At 41.6% G+C, this 12,453-nt stretch overlaps 1 protein-coding gene across 5 annotated transcripts in view; it reads right to left on the bottom strand.

The window, feature by feature from the left end:
- DNMT3A (DNA methyltransferase 3 alpha) overlaps positions 1 to 12,453 on the bottom strand; it is a 122,879-nt gene that overhangs the window by 71,008 nt on the left and 39,418 nt on the right. The gene's annotated exons all lie outside the window — the stretch shown is intronic.

Raw genomic sequence — 12,453 nt, 5'->3', positions numbered from 1 at the left:
ACTTCATATATAGACTGTATCTATACAAAGTGGAATCAATGTGTACATATAAAGTTATATCCTGTATTATACTCCAGAGCTGCACTCACTATTCTGCTGGTGCAGTCACTATGTACAGAGGGGAGGTGGGTTAGGTTTTACTTATTAAATACCCTACGGATAACATTAACATAGTGCCCCACGAATTATGCCATCCGGGGTGCACTAAAGTGTCATCATCAATAATACCTGTCACAGTGCCAGAAGGAGCGCCCTATGAATAGTGTCTGAGAGGGCGCCTTAAGAATGGTGTATTAGTCAGTGGTCAGCACTGCTTCCTTGCAGTATTGAGGTCCTGAGTTCAAACCCGGCCGAGGGCAACATCTAGATAGAGAGTATATGTTGTGGGTTTCCTCCTGCACTCCAAAGACATACTGATGGGGAGCTTAGATTGTGATAAATAATTAACAGTTCCCCGTGGGTAATAGCTGCCATACTGCCCTACTAGTAATAGCTACCATACTAGTAATAGCTGCCATAGTGCCCTACTAGTAATAGCTGCCATACTAGTAATAGCTGCCATAGTGCCCTACTAGTAATAGCTGCCATACTGCTCTACTAGTAATAGCTGCCATACTAGTAATAGCTGCCATAGTGCCCTACTAGTAATAGCTGCCATACTAGTAATAGCTGCCATAGTGCCCTACTAGTAATAGCTGCCATACTAGTAATAGCTGCCATAGTGCCCTACTATTAATAGCTGCCATAGTGCCCTACTAGCAATAGCTGCCATACTAGTAAAAGCTGCCATAGTGCCCTACTAGTAATAGCTACCATACTAGTAATAGCTGCCATAGTGCCCTACTAGTAATAGCTGCCATAGTGCCCTACTAGTAATACCTGCCATACTAGTAATAGCTGCCATAGTGCCCTACTAGTAATAGCTGCCATAGTGCCCTACTAGTAATAGCTGCCATAGTGCCCTACTAGTAATAGCTGCCATAGTGCCCTACTAGTAATAGCTGCCATAGTGCCCTACTAGTAATACCTGCCATAGTGCCCTACTAGTAATACCTGCCATAGTGCCCTACTAGTAATTACTGCCATGGTGCCCTACTAGTAATTACTGCCATGGTGCCCTACTAGTAATTACTGCCATGGTGCCCTACTAGTAATTACTGCCATAGTTCCCTACTAGTAATTACTGCCATAGTGCCCTACTAGTCATAGCTGCCATAGTGCCCTACTGGTCGTAGCTGCCATAGTGCTCTATGAATAATACCTGCCATAGTGCCCTACTAGTAATAGATGCCATAGTGCCCTACTAGTAATAGATGCCATACTGCCCTACTAGTAATAGATGCCATAGTGCTCTACTAGTCATAGCTGCCATAGTGCCCTACTAGTAATTACTGCCATAGTGTCCTACTAGTCATAGCTGCCATGGTGCCCTACTAGTAATTACTGCCATGGTGCCCTACTAGTAATTACTGCCATGGTGCCCTACTAGTAATTACTGCCATAGTTCCCTACTAGTAATTACTGCCATAGTGCTCTATAAATAATACCTGCCATAGTGCCCTACTAGTAATAGATGCCATAGTGCCCTACTAGTAATAGATGCCATAGTGCCCTACTAGTAATACCTGTCATTAGGGCTGAAGCAATTACTCGATTGAATCGAGTAATTCTACACAAAAAAGCTGATGGCACTGGGGGGATAGTGGAGCTGATGGCACTGTGGGGGGGGATAGTGGAGCTGATGGCACTGGGGGGGGATAGTGGAGCTGATGGCACTGGGGGGGGATAGTGGAGCTGATGGCACTGGGGGGGGATAGTGGAGCTGATGGCACTGGGGGGGATAGTGGAGCTGATGGCACTGGGGGGGATAGTGGAGCTGATGGCACTGGGGGGGATAGTGGAGCTGATGGCACTGGGGGGGGATAGTGGAGCTGATGGCACTGGGGGGGGATAGTGGAGCTGATGGCACTGGGGGGGGATAGTGGAGCTGATGGCACTGGGGGGGATAGTGGAGCTGATGGCACTGGGGGGATAGTGGAGCTGATGGCACTGGGGGGACAGTGGAGCTGATGGCACTGGGGGGACAGTGGAGCTGATGGCACTGGGGGGACAGTGGAGCTGATGGCACTGGGGGATAGTGGCGCTGATGGCACTGGGGGGGGGATAGTGGAGCTGATGGCACTGGGGGGGGATAGTGGAGCTGATGGCACTGGGGGGGGATAGTGGAGCTGATGGCACTGGGGGGGGATAGTGGAGCTGATGGCACTGGGGGGGGATAGTGGAGCTGATGGCACTGGGGGGATAGTGGAGCTGATGGCACTGGGGGGATAGTGGAGCTGATGGCACTGGGGGGATAGTGGAGCTGATGGCACTGGGGGGATAGTGGAGCTGATGGCACTGGGGGGACAGTGGAGCTGATGGCACTGGGGGACAGTGGAGCTGATGGCACTGTGGGACAGTGGAGCTGATGGCACTGTGGGACAGTGGAGCTGATGGCACTGTGGGACAGTGGAGCTGATGGCACTGTGGGACAGTGGAGCTGATGGCACTGTGGGACAGTGGAGCTGATGGCACTGTGGGACAGTGGAGCTGATGGCACTGTGGGGACAGTGGAGCTGATGGCACTGTGGGACAGTGGAGCTGATGGCACTGGGGGACAGTGGAGCTGATGGCACTGGGGGACAGTGGAGCTGATGGCACTGGGGGACAGTGGAGCTGATGGCACTGGGGGGACAGTGGAGCTGATGGCACTGGGGGGACAGTGGAACTGATGGCACTGGGGAACTGATGCATTTGGGCTGATCGCACAGGGGGGAACGAAGGGTGTTGTGGTCCGATGTGTTTTTATAAAGGAAAACAGCCTGTTAATTCATTTTTTCTTATTATATTACTCAATTAATCTTAAAAAATAATTGGTAGAATACTCGATTACTAAAATAATCGTTTACCGCAGCCCTGCCTGCCATAGTGCCCTATAAAAAATATCAACCAGGAGGTCCCATGAATCATGCCAGTCAGATGCCACATGAATAGACTGCGAGCCAAAGGGTCCTATGGACAATATAAGCAGCTGTTAAAGCAAGAGTGACCGATAGACATTAACTATAATGGCCCCATGAATAATACTTAGCAGAGTGCCCCCATAGAGAACAGTAAGCAGAGTGCCCCCATAGATAACGGTAAGCAGAGTGCCCCCATAGATAACAGTAAGCAGAGTGCCCCCATAGATAACGGTAAGCAGAGTGCCCCCATAGATAACAGTAAGCAGAGTGCCCCCATAGATAACGGTAAGCAGAGTGCCCCCATAGATAACGGTAAGCAGAGTGCCCCCATAGACAATGGAAGATGGCATAACCCCATATATAATGGTAAGCAGAGCGCCCCCATAAGCAATGCAAGTTAGAATGACCACATAAATAATGCTAAGCAGAGTACCCCCATGATGCAGCATAAACGCTCTGCAAGGAGTGATATGAGTGTATATGAATCTCATCAGCAAAATCAGCATAAAAATAGTGATGCCCACCTGCTGTCTCGGTCAGACTACATACTGGGGACCGGTAGGTCTCACTGCTTCATCTAAAATAACACATGAATATATCCCGCATGTCACACACATGAACAAAACATGTAACGAAAGATAACCATTCTCACCAGGGCTCTGGATGGCATCGCATTGGCATATAAAGGGCACGAGGTGGCAACGTCCTCTCCTGCTCAACAACTCCTCTGCCTCTTACTTTCTGTTTTTAGTAACATAAAAAAACTTTCACTACTTTACTCATTCACCACATATTGTGCTTCCCGTTCGATAAAACAGTCATCTATCGTTCCAGGTCTATCGCTGTAACTTCCTCTACTACAAACCGCAACCTGCGCCTGTGTGTCACATCTGTGACCTGTGTGTCAGCCCATATACTCGGGATGATGAACAGTGTGCAGGAACTGCACCCGACTACTATAATACTGCCCCTATGTACAAGAATGTAACTACTATAATACTGCCTCCTATGTACAAGAATATAACTACTATAATACTGCCTCCTATGTACAAGACTATAACTGCTATAATACTGCCTCCTATGTACAAGAATATAACTACTATAATACTGCTCCTATGTACAAGAATATAACTACTATAATACTGCCTCCTATGTACAAGAATATAACTACTATAATACTGCTCCTATGTACAAGAATATAACTACTATAATACTGCTCCTATGTACAAGAATATAACTACTATAATACTGCTTCTATGTACAAGAATATAACTACTATAATACTGCTCCTATGTACAAGAATATAACTACTATAATACTGCCTCCTATGTACAAGAATATAACTACTATAATACTGCCTCCTATGTACAAGAATATAACTACCATAATACTGCCTCCTATGTACAAGAATATAACTACTATAATACTGCTCCTATGTACAAGAATATAACTACTATAATACTGCTCCTATGTACAAGAATATAACTACTATAATACTGCTCCTATGTACAAGAGATATAACTACTATAATACTGCCTCCTATGATACAAGAATATAACTACTATATACTGCTCCTATGTACAAGAATATAACTACTATAATACTGCTCCTATGTACAAGAATATAACTACTATAATACTGCCTCCTATGTACAAGAAATAACTACTATAATACTGCCTCCTATGTACAAGAATATAACTACTATAATACTGCCTCCTATGTACAAGAATATAACTACTATATACTGCTCCTATGTACAGAATATAACTACTATAATACTGCTCCTATGTACAAGAATATAACTACTATAATACTGCCTCCTATGTACAAGAATATAACTACTATAATACTGCCTCCTATTACCAGAATATAACTACTATAATACTGCCTCCTATGTACAAGAATATAACTACTATAATACTGCTCCTATGTACAAGAATATAACTACTATAATACTACGCCTATGTACAAGAATATAACTATAACTAATAATACTGCTCCTATGTACAAGAATATAACTACTATAATACTGCTCCTATGTACAAGAATATAACTACTATAATACTGCTCCTATGTACAAGAATATAACTACTATAATACTGCTCCTATGTACAAGAATATAACTACTATAATACTGCTCCTATGTAAGAATATAACTACTATAATACTGCTCCTATGTACAAGAATATAACTACTATAATACTCCTCCTATGTACAAGAATATAACTACTATAATACTCCTCCTATGTACAAGAATATAACTACTATAATACTGCTCCTATGTACAAGAATATAACTACTATAATACTGCTCCTATGTACAAGAATATAACTACTATAATACTGCTCCTATGTACAAGAATATAACTACTATAATACTGCTCCTATGTACAAGAATATAACTACTATAATACTGCTCCTATGTACAAGAATATAACTACTATAATACTGCTCCTATGTACAAGAATATAACTACTATAATACTGCCTCCTATGTACAAGAATATAACTACTATAATACTGCCTCCTAGTACAAGAATATAACTACTATAATACTGCCTCCTATGTACAAGAATAAATACTATAATACTGACTCCTATGTACAAGAATATAACTACTAATACTGCCTCCTATGTACAAGAATATAACTACTATAATACTGCCTCCTATGTACAAGAATATAACTACTATAATACTGCTCCTATGTACAAGAATATAACTACTATAATACTGCTCCTATGTACAAGAATATAACTACTATAATACTGCCTCCTATGTACAAGAATATAACTACTATAATACTGCCTCCTATGTACAAGAATATAACTACTATAATACTGCCTCCTATGTACAAGAATATAACTACTATAATACTGCTCCTATGTACAAGAATATAACTACTATAATACTGCTCCTATGTACAAGAATATAACTACTATCATACTGCCTCCTATGTACAAGAATATAACTACTATAATACTGCCTCCTATGTACAAGAATATAACTACTATAATACTGCTCCTATGTACAAGAATATAACTACTATAATACTGCCTCCTATGTACAAGAATATAACTACTATAATACTGCCTCCTATGTACAAGAATATAACTACTATAATACTGCCTCCTATGTACAAGAATATAACTACTATAATACTGCCTCCTATGTACAAGAATATAACTACTATAATACTGCCTCCTATGTACAAGAATATAACTACTATAATACTGCCTCCTATGTACAAGATATAACTACTATAATACTGCCTCCTATGTACAAGAATATAACTACTATAATACTGCTCCTATGTACAAGAATATAACTACTATAATACTGCCTCCTATGTACAAGAATATAACTACTATAATACTGCCTCCTATGTACAAGAATATAACTACTATAATACTGCCTCCTATGTACAAGAATATAACTACTATAATACTGCCTCCTATGTACAAGAATATAACTACTATAATACTGCCTCCTATGTACAAGAATATAACTACTATAATACTGCTCCTATGTAGAAGAATATAACTACTATAATACTGCTCCTATAATACTGCTCCTATGTACAGAATATAACTACTATAATACTGCCTCCTATGTACAAGAATATAACTACTATAATACTGCTCCTATGTACAAGAATATAACTACTATAATACTGCCTCCTATGTACAAGAATATAACTACTATAATACTGCCTCCTATGTACAAGAATATAACTACTATAATACTGCCTCCTATGTACAAGAATATAACTACTATAATACTGCCTCCTATGTACAAGAATATAACTACTATAATACTGCCTCCTATGTACAAGAATATAACTACTATAATACTGCCTCCTATGTACAAGAATATAACTACTATAATACTGCTCCTATGTACAAGAATATAACTACTATAATACTGCTCCTATGTACAAGAATATAACTACTATAATACTGCCTCCTATGTACAAGAATATAACTACTATAATACTGCTCCTATGTACAAGAATATAACTACTATAATACTGCCTCCTATGTACAAGAATATAACTACTATAATACTGCTCCTATGTACAAGAATATAACTACTATAATACTGCTCCTATGTACAAGAATATAACTACTATAATACTGCCTCCTATGTACAAGAATATAACTACTATAATACTGCTCCTATGTACAAGAATATAACTACTATAATACTGCCTCCTATGTACAAGAATATAACTACTATAATACTGCCTCCTATGTACAAGAATATAACTACTATAATACTGCCTCCTATGTACAAGAATATAACTACTATAATACTGCCTCCTATGTACAAGAATATAACTACTATAATACTGCCTCCTATGTACAAGATATAACTACTATAATACTGCTCCTATGTACAAGAATATAACTACTATAATACTGCCTCCTATGTACAAGAATATAACTACTATAATACTGCTCCTATGTACAAGAATATAACTACTATAATACTGCTTCCTATGTACAAGAATATAACTACTATAATACTGCTCCTATGTACAAGAATATAACTACTATAATACTGCTCCTATGTACAAGAATATAACTACTATAATACTGCTCCTATGTACAAGAATATAACTACTATAATACTGCTCCTATGTACAAGAATATAACTACTATAATACTGCCTCCTGTGTACAAGAATATAACTACTATAATACTGCTCCTATGTACAAGTATATAACTACTATAATACTGCCTCCTATGTACAAGAATATAACTACTATAATACTGCTCCTATGTACAAGAATATAACTACTATAATACTGCCTCCTATGTACAAGAATATAACTACTATAATACTACCTCCTATGTACAAGAATATAACTACTATAATACTGCTCCTATGTACAAGACTATAACTACTATAATACTGCTCCTATGTACAAGAATATAACTACTATAATACTGCCTCACATGTACAAGGATATAACTACTATAATACTGCCTCCTATGTACAAGAATATAACTACTATAATACTACCTCCTATGTACAAGAATATAACTACTATAATACTGCTCCTATGTACAAGAATATAACTACTATAATACTGCTCCTATGTACAGGAGTATAACTACAGGTCGTAGTTTTATTCCGTCCGCCTCTCAGCATGTTTGCCATGCTGCGGCCCTACCTCTGGACTGCCACCATTATAGTAAATGGGGCGTAGCGGACTTCCGGCAGTACGGTGCACTAGCGATAGCATGGATCAGGCAGTCTGTTTCCCCAACGGAACAGCCTCCCGGAGAAGGCTGCTGTTAGTGTGAAAGTAGCCTTACATTACTTATCCTGTACTGATCCTAAGTTTCATCCTGTATTATACTCCAGAGCTGCACTCACTATTCTGCTGGTGCAGTCACTGTGTACACATATTACATTACTTATCCTGTACTGATCCTGAGTTACATCCTGTATTATACTCCAGAGCTGCACTCGCTATTCTGCTGGTGCAGTCACTGTGTACATACATTACTCATATTGTACAGATCCTCAGTTACATCCTGTATTATACTCCAGAGCTGCACTCACTATTCTGCTGGTGCAGTCACTGTGTACATTACATTACATATCCTGTACTGATCCTCAGTTACATCCTGTATTATACTCCAGAGCTGCACTCACTATTCTGCTGGTGCAGTCACTGTGTACATTACATTACTTATCCTGTACTGATCCTGAGTTACATCCTGTATTATACTCCAGAGCTGCACTCACTATTCTGCTGGTGCAGTCACTGTGTACATACATTACATTACTTATCCTGTACTGATCCTCAGTTACATCCTGTATTATACTTCAGAGCTGCACTCACTATTCTGCTGGTGCAGTCACTGTGTACATACATTACTTATCCTGTACTGATCCTCAGTTACATCCTGTATTATACTCCAGAGCTGCACTCACTATTCTGCTGGTGCAGTCACTGTGTACATTACATTACTTATCCTGTACTGATCCTGAGTTACATCCTGTATTATACTCCAGAGCTGCACTCACTATTCTGCTGGTGCAGTCACTGTGTACATACATTACTTATCCTGTACTGATCCTCAGTTACATCCTGTATTATACTCCAGAGCTGCACTCACTATTCTGCTGGTGCAGTCACTGTACATACATTACTTATCCTGTACTGATCCTGAGTATAATGCAGTTATATAACGGTCATGTTGGGGGTTGTAGCATGTTTACAGTATAATAGGTCTGTGTAATGGTCATGCTGGGAGCTGTAGTCCACACCGAGCCCTGGCTCACCCCCCTGCACAGTGTTGAATGGGGCTGCACCAGATTGACTACAGACAGGAAGGAGGCAGACAGAATGGAGGAAATCAGATTAAGAGCGATTTCCGTTCTCACTGATATTTTTAGCAGTGTCCTCATGTGACTGAGCTCAGGGGCCACGGGGCCGGTCCGGTGACTCCTGGCGAGACGGCTGACATCACAGGGCTCCGCTGTCACCTCCTCTGTCAGTTTTAGTTCTCTTTGTGGTGTTGAAGTATCAGATCTGTTCCAGCCTACTGCGCCATCCATCTCTTTACCAGCTTGTTACTAAGTCACGTATGGCGAAGCAGCACACGCAAGTAACACAGAAACCGGTCATGTATGCTCATGTCACATCAGGTACTACAGGTACCAATGGAGGACACGGCAATATCAAGTAACAGAACGCAAGCAATCCAAACAATACCAAGGGGCACAGGTAATGTTACATAATACAGCATAGGTATACAGGTAACAGCAAGGGGCACAGGTAATGTTACATAATACAGCACAGGTATACAGGTAACACCGAGGGGCACAGGTAATGCTACATAATACAGCACAGTTATACAGGTAACACCGAGGGGCACAGGTAATGTTACATACTACAGCACAGGTATACAGGTAACACCAAGGGGCACAGGTAATGCTACATAATAAAGCACAGGTATACAGGTAACACCAAGGGGCACAGGTAATGTTACATACTACAGCACAGGTATACAGGCAACACCAAGGGGCACAGGTAATGCTACATAATACAGCACAGGTATACAGGCAACACCAAGGGGCACAGGTAATGTTACATAATACAGCACAGGTATACAGGCAACACCAAGGGGCACAGGTAATGTTACATACTACAGCACAGGTATACAGGTAACACCGAGGGGCACAGGTAATGCTACATAATACAGCACAGTTATACAGGTAACACCGAGGGGCACAGGTAATGTTACATACTACAGCACAGGTATACAGGTAACACCGAGGGGCACAGGTAATGCTACATAATACAGCACAGTTATACAGGTAACACCGAGGGGCCCAGGTAATGTTACATACTACAGCACAGGTATACAGGTAACACCAAGGGGCACAGGTAATGCTACAAACTACAGCACAGGTATACAGGTAACACAAAGGGGCACAGGTAATGCTACATAATAAGGCACAGGTATACAGGTAACACCAAGGGGCACAGGTAATGTTACATAATACAGCACAGGTATACAGGTAACACCGAGGGGCACAGGTAATGCTACATAATACAGCACAGGTATACAGGTAACACCGAGGGGCACAGGTAATGCTACATAATAAGGCACAGGTATACAGGTAACACCAAGGGGCACAGGTAATGTTACATAATACAGCACAGGTATACAGGTAATGTTACATACTACAGCACAGGTATACAGGTAATGTTACATACTACAGCACAGGTATAAAGGCAACACCAGGCATGCAAGTAACAGAGACAATAAGGCCTCTTTCACACGAGCGAGTTTTCCGCGCGGGTGCAATGCGTGACGTGAACCCATAGCACCCGCACTGAATCCTGACCCATTCACTTCAATAGGTTTCAGTACATAAGCGTTATTTTTTCAGGCATCAGTTCTGCGTTGTGCGAGAGTCGCAGCATGTTCTATATTCTGCGTTTTTTACACAGCCTGGCCCCATAGAAGTGAATGGGGCTTCAGTGAAAAACGCATTGCATCCGCAAGCAGGTGCGAATGCGATGCGTTTTTCACTGATGGTTGCTAGGAGATGTGGTTTGTAAACCCTCAGTTTTTCCTTCATCACGCGCATGAAAAACGCATGAAAACGCATTGCGCCCACGCGGAAAAAAATGGACAACTGAACGCAATCGCAGAAAAGACTGACTGAACTTGCCTGCAAACAAGTTTTACTGAACGCATCCGGACCGCATCCGGACCGCATCCGTCACGCTCATGTGAAAGAGGCCTAAGAGGCTAAATGGCTCCGTTGTTAAGGTAATAAATGTAATACAGTTAGCATAGTACAGGTGTGCCGGTACCAGAGGTAATACCAGGTAGTATAGCACAGGTGTGCAGATAACAGAGGTAATACCAGGTAGTATAGTCCAGGTGTGCCGCTAACAGAGGTAATACCAGGTAGTATAGCACAGGTGCGCAGATAACAGAGGTAATACCAGGTGGTATAGCACAGGTGCGCAGATAACAGAGGTAATACCAGGTGGTATAGCACAGGTGCGCAGATAACAGAGGTAATACCAGTTGGTATAGTCCAGGTGTGCCGGTAACAGAGGTAATACCAGGTGGTATAGTCCAGGTGTGCCGCTAACAGAGGTAATACCAGGTAGTATAGCACAGGTGCGCAGATAACAGAGGTAATACCAGGTGGTATAGCACAGGTGCGCAGATAACAGAGGTAATACCAGGTGGTATAGTCCAGGTGTGCCGGTAACAGAGGTAATACCAGGTAGTATAGCACAGGTGCACAGATAACAGAGGTAATACCAGGTAGTATAGCACAGGCGTGCAGATAACAGAGGTAATACCAGGTAGTATAGCACAGGTGTGCCGGTAACAGAGGTAATACCAGGTAGTATAGCACAGGCATGCAGATAACAGAGGTAATACCAGGTAGCATAGCACAGGCGTGCAGATAACAGAGGTAATACCAGGTAGTATAGCACAGGCATGCAGATAACAGAGGTAATACCAGGTAGCATAGCACAGGCGTGCAGATAACAGAGGTAATACCAGGTAGTATAGCACAGGCATGCAGATAACAGAGGTAATACCAGGTAGTATAGCACAGGCATGCAGCTAACAGAGGTAATACCAGGTAGTATAGCACAGGTGTGCAGATAGCAAAGGTAATACCAAGTAGTATAGTCCAGGTGTGCCGGTAACAGAGGTAATACCAGGTAGTATAGCACAGGCATGCAGATAACAGAGGTAATACCAGGTAGTATATCACAGGTAATACCAGGTAGTATAGCACAGGTGTGCCGGTAACAGAGGTAATACCAGGTAGTATAGCACAGGCATGCAGATAACAGAGGTAATACCAGGTAGTATAGCACAGGTAATACCAGGTAGTATAGCACAGGTGTGCAGATAACAGAGGTAATACCAGGTAGTATAGCACAGGTGTGCA

The sequence above is a fragment of the Bufo gargarizans genome, chromosome 4, assembly GCF_014858855.1.
Source record: "Bufo gargarizans isolate SCDJY-AF-19 chromosome 4, ASM1485885v1, whole genome shotgun sequence".
NCBI lineage: Eukaryota > Metazoa > Chordata > Amphibia > Anura > Bufonidae > Bufo > Bufo gargarizans.
This window is presented reverse-complemented; position numbering and strand designations above follow the sequence as displayed.